Genomic DNA, 5555 nt, shown 5'->3' with positions numbered 1-5555 from the left:
CAGGAGTTGTCAGGGTGGGTTGGGAGGGAATCTCTGTGTTGAACCCCTGCTGGGTCCTGTGATGTACGTCATCCAGGGCTGATGAAGAAACATGTTTCTGATGGGGAGATAGGACCTAGGAGATGGGAAAAGTGAGCACCAATAGGGAATCCAGGCTAAGGGTCCTGTGAGTGAGGCCCACAACGAATATGCCAGGCAGGAGGGTCTGGGAGAGCCAGGCTTTGCCCCAGTGCTTTGGGATGGTAGTCGCCATTGAGAGCATCCCCAAAGATGAGAGAGCACTACCTTCCCCAGAGTCCCACAGTCTGTGTGGACCACTCCTAGCCCAGGCTTTCTCTACAACACCTGAGCCAGCAGGGAGAGCCAAGGCACCCCAGGGGGAAAAACATCAGTGACTGGTTGGGAAACAGGAACCGACTCCAGCTGGCTCCCATCCCTAGGCTGGGCAGCCAGGGTCCAGTGGGGTCCAATCATAGTGGTGGTGGTTGGGCCTGAGGGGAAGCACCCTTGGCTCTCAGGACTGGTTTGCATGGAGGAGAGGGTGATTTGCATCTTTGAGGAGTTCACAGCTGTGGGAGGGGAGGAGGCGCTGGGAACCTTTTTCCAGGCCTTCAGTCTCCTGCTTCCTTCTGGGTGAGGGGGAGGCGAGGAGCACACCCTGCTGCTAGCCAGTCCCTACTTTACTTCATGTAAGGAGCACAGCTGGGTCCTAGAGCCACTGTCTTGAGATTCAGGCTCTGTCTTGTGTAGAACATGTGGATTCAGAGCACAGAAGCCTCCACATTACCTGCACATGCACACAACCATTCACAAGCATGTAATCCAGCATACCTGTGCAGTTCTGTGCACTGCTCACATGGGGACATAGGCACATGCAATACATGTGCATCCACATACTGACACCCAGGTGCACACTCATTACCGTTACCTTAGTTCATACGCAGACATCACACCCACAGGGTCACATAATCTCACACCAACCACACACAAGCTTACACATTCACACATTCACACTGTAGAGTCATTTTAAAACTGTTTTTCCATAAGTCAGGCATAGTTTACATTCTTTCTATTCCATCTTCACAACCTCCAGAAGTAAGAACTAATTTTTCCTTGTGATTGAGGTATAATTTACATACAGTAAAGAACACAGAACTTACAGGCTCAGCGTGATGACTTCTCTCCTATGCACGCCCTGCATAACCATTGCCCAGGTCAAGATCTAGAGCATCTAGAGCATGCCAGAGCCCCAGCAGCTCCTGAGTGTGCCCTCCTGGTCAACAGCTCACACAAGAGGAGCTGTTATTCTGATAAGGTAAGTGCCACGGTTATTCCCATTTATTAGGTTAGAAAAACGGATGCTCAGCCCCGTGGTCACCCACTAAGTGGCCAGACTGAAGCTCTCTGACTTCAGACCACTACATAACATAAATATCCAGTAAATACCTCACAGTAATAGAGGGCCACGATCACAAAGACTTGGAAAAGCAACCTTTGTTTTTTCTACAAAGAAAGCAGCAGAGAAAATTTAAGCTTTGTAGAGTGTTGCGAACCTTGGAATCAAAACACAGGTTCCATTCTGTGATAGGAAACAGCACATCACAAAGCATTTTCACACAAGGCTTGTTTATAGTTTTTAGAGCGGGATATTCCATTTTTCCTTATAGGCCTCACTCCTGAGCAAAGATGTCTTGCTAGTTCCTCTCTAAGCAGATTTTCTTTTAGAATTCATAGCTACTTTTGAGTATTTGACAATGAATAGAAACCTAACAGCAGCACCCGTTTTGTCAACTGTGCCCTTCTGAGGGTGCGTATTGGTTCATAAAGGATCAGCAAGGTCTGTGAGCTCAGGGGTTGCAGCTCCTGTCCTGGGGCAGTGGATACAGGACTCGAGGGGCACACAGAGCACAGTGTGTCCATGGGGATGGGTTATGCGTTCAGGGACACTTCTGCACTAGAAGAAGCCACTCAAGCATTTTCATTGTGCCTTTCACCTGTGGTAACACTATTGGCAAAGGTTGATATTTATTTGTTCTGTTAATAAATATATATTGAGGACTTAACCTGCCTTGTGCCCAGTTGTGCACTAGGTGCTGGGGATACAGCAGTGAAACAGACAAAAAAAAAATCCCTGCAGCATGGAGCTGATGTTCAGTAAACCATGGTGAATCAGGTGACGAAAGATGTTAGGGAGAAACAAGAGGAGATAAGAAAAGGGGAGTTGGGAGTGCAACTTTAATTATTTATTTTACCTTTTTAAAAAATAGAGTCAGGGGCTGGTCGTGGTGGCTCATGCCTGTAATCCCAGCACTTTGGGAGGCGAAGGTGGGCAGATCATTTGTGGTCAAGAGTTCAAGACCAGCCTGCTCAACATGGTGAAACCCCATCTCTACTAAAAATAATAAAATTAGCTGAGCATGATGGCACGCACCTTTAATTCTAGCTACTCAGGAGGCTGAGGCAGGAGAATCGCTTGAACCCAGGAGGCGGAGGTTGCAGTGAGCTGAGATTGCGCCACTGCACTGCAACCTGGACATTAGAGTAAGACTCCGTCTCAAAAAATAATAAAATTAAAAAAATAAAAACAGAGTTGAGTTCTCACTATGTTGGCCAGATAGCTCTTCAGCTCTTAGCCTCAAGCAATCCTCCCACCTCGGCCTCCCAAAGTGGTGGGATTACAGGAGTGAGCCACCACATCTGGCCAGGAGTGCAACTTTAAATGAGAGGTCAGGGAGGTCCTCACTGAGAAGGTGATGTTTGAGGTGGTGTGTGAAGTAGCCGAGGGTAGCGATCATTGTGGATATCTGGGAGAAGAGCATTTCAGGCAAGAAGAACAGCCAGAACAAAGCAAAATAGGTGTCCGTTGTATTCAGATGCCAACTATGGATTTTGTACACATTCTGGCACCTGTCCTGCCTTTAGTGCTGTGTGACTTTGAAGGAGCCATTCGCCCTCTCTGGGCTGTCTCTTCACCCACATGATGTGAGGTTTAGGTAAAGAGCTTCCCTGTCCACCTGAGCCCTCTCTGTCCTCGCAGGCCTGTCCTTACCAGTGGGGGAGCCTCTGTGGCCATCCCTCCTCAGAGATAGGGAGCCACAGACCACTTCTGTAGTCTGGTCACAGGGCGTGACAGTTCCATAGTAATGCCTCTGGCCTGATCACCCTCACCCCAGGGCCATCACAGCCTCAGTCCAGGGCTCTAACCCAAGGGTGGCAATAAGGAAAACTCTGGCATGGTTTATGGACATTTGAGCATTTTCTTTTTTCTTTTCTTTTTTTTTTTTTTTTTTGAGCTGGAGTCATGCTCTGTTGCCCAGGCTGGAGTGCAATGGCACGATCTTGGCTCACTGCAACCTCTGCCTCCCGGGTTCAAGTGATTCTCCTGCCTCAGCCTCCCAAGTAACTGGGATTACAGGCATGTGCCACCACACCCAGCTAATTTTTGTATTTTTAGTAGAGACCGCGTTTTGCCATGTTGGCCAGACTGGTCTCAAACTCCTGACCTCGGGTGATCCACCTGCCTCAGCCTGCCAAAGTGCTGGAATTACAGGCATGAGCCACCATGCCCAATCAAGCATTTTCAAATATTGGCTGTGTGTACTTGGGAGGATAAGTAACATTACTGGAGATCTAATTGTGCCTTGTATGTTACATGTTCACCTGCAAATTTATTTTTGAGGAGAATAGTGGATGAGAGCTGAGTCTGGGGTCCCTCTACCCTTCCTGGACACTTAAGTGGGAGGCCTGGGTCATCTCTGGAGGACCTGTCTCCTAAGTACTCTGGACCTCCTCTCAGGGTTGGCTCCATATCTCAGCCACTTCCCTTCCCTTTGTTCAGTTTGCTTCTCAGAAGCCTCTCAAGGAGAAATGGTCACCTAAGACTATTTTGGCAAAGGAGAGGGCAAAGAAGGAGATATTGACAGACCCTCTTGAGTCACTTGGGAATTGCATTCAGCTGCAAGTAGCATGGTCCTGAGTGATAGTGGCTTAGACAAGATAGGGATTTATTTTTCCCTCATTAGATGTAAAGTCTGAGGATACGTACAGGGCTGGCTTCCATCCTTAAGACAGCTACTGCAGCTCCAGACATCACATCCCCATTCCAGACACAGAAGAAAGACTGAATCAGCCTCCTTTGTAAGGAACTGCCTTAGAATCCCTACCTGATGACTTTCATGTATATCCCATGGGCCAGAACTTGGCTACTTGTTCCTTCTATCTGCAAGAAATGCTGTCATCATTATGTCCATAAAAGGAGGCCGGGTGTGGTGGCTGACACCTGTAATCCTAGCATTTGGGAGGCTGAGGAGGAAGGATCACTGGAATCCAGGAGTTTGAGACCAGCGTGGGCAACATAGCAAGACCTCATCCCTAATAAAAATTTAAAAATTAGCGGGATGGGATGACACATGCCTGTAGTACCAGCTACTCAGGAGGCTGAGGCGGGAGGCTCACTGGAGCCCAGGAATTAAGAGGCTGCAGTGAGCCATGATGGTGCCACTGCACTCCAGCCTGAGTAATGGAGCAAGACCCCATTTCTAAAAAAATAAATAATTTTTAAAAACAGAAGAAGAAAACAGATACTGGGGAGGCAACTAGCACTCTCTTCCCTACACATGCGCTGTACTCTTCCATCTCTGATCTTAAAAACTGCATGCTGGATGAATGCCACGAAGAGGAAACTGTTGAGAAAACGAAACTGCTGGGGAAGGGAGGGCCCACTGAGAACCATCCGAGTAACTGACCACCGCTGGTCTTCGCTGGACACCACGAACCACACTGTCCAAACGTTCTTCTCCCGTCAGCAACGGCCAGCCCCCCAACTCTGAGGTGCTCAAGGAGGAGCACGAGGTGGCTGTGCTGAGGGCGCCCCACAACCTGATCCCCGCTGTCCACCATGATCCACATCCGCAGCGAGACCTCTGTGCCCGACCGTGTCGCCTGGTCCCTGTTCAACCCCCTCTTCATGAACCCCTGCTGCCTGGGCTTCATAGCATTCGCTTACTCCGTGAAGTCTAGGGACAGGAAGATGGTTGGCGGCCTGACTGGGGCCCAGGCCTATGCCTCCACCGCCAAGTGCCTGAACAACGGGGCCCTGATTGCGGACCTCCTCATGAGCATTCTGCTCATCGTCATCCCAGTGTTGATCTTCCAAGCCTATCAATTGATCAGGAGGCATCATCCAGGCCAGGAGCTTTGCCCATGACCTGAATCCCACATACTCCACCTTCCATTCCTTGCCCTGTCCTGGAGCCCAGTCCTGTGTCAGCCCTTTATCCTCACACACTTTTCTACAATGGCATTCAATAAAGTGCACATGTTTCTGGTGAAAAAAAAACCTGCATGCTGGCCGGGCACCGTGGCTCACGCCTGTAATCCCAGCACTTTGGGAGGCCAAGGCGGGTGGATCACCTGAGGTCGGGAGTTCATGACCAGCCTGACCAATATGGAGAAACCCCATCTCTACTAAAAATACAAAATTAGCCAGCCTTGGTGGTGCATGCCTGTAATCCCAGCTACTCGGGAGGATGAGGTAGAATAGCTTCAACCCGGGA

General features: G+C 49.3%; 1 pseudogene; it reads left to right on the top strand.

The window, feature by feature from the left end:
- Positions 1-4616: 4616 nt before the first annotated feature.
- Positions 4617-5206, top strand: LOC105544390 (annotated as a pseudogene).
- Positions 5207-5555: the final 349 nt, after the last annotated feature.

This window comes from Mandrillus leucophaeus, unplaced genomic scaffold (genome assembly GCF_000951045.1).
Source record: "Mandrillus leucophaeus isolate KB7577 unplaced genomic scaffold, Mleu.le_1.0 Scaffold3, whole genome shotgun sequence".
In the NCBI taxonomy this organism is placed as follows: domain Eukaryota; kingdom Metazoa; phylum Chordata; class Mammalia; order Primates; family Cercopithecidae; genus Mandrillus; species Mandrillus leucophaeus.
The sequence above is the reverse complement of the archived record's forward strand: the minus strand, read 5'-3'. Positions and strand labels throughout refer to the sequence as shown.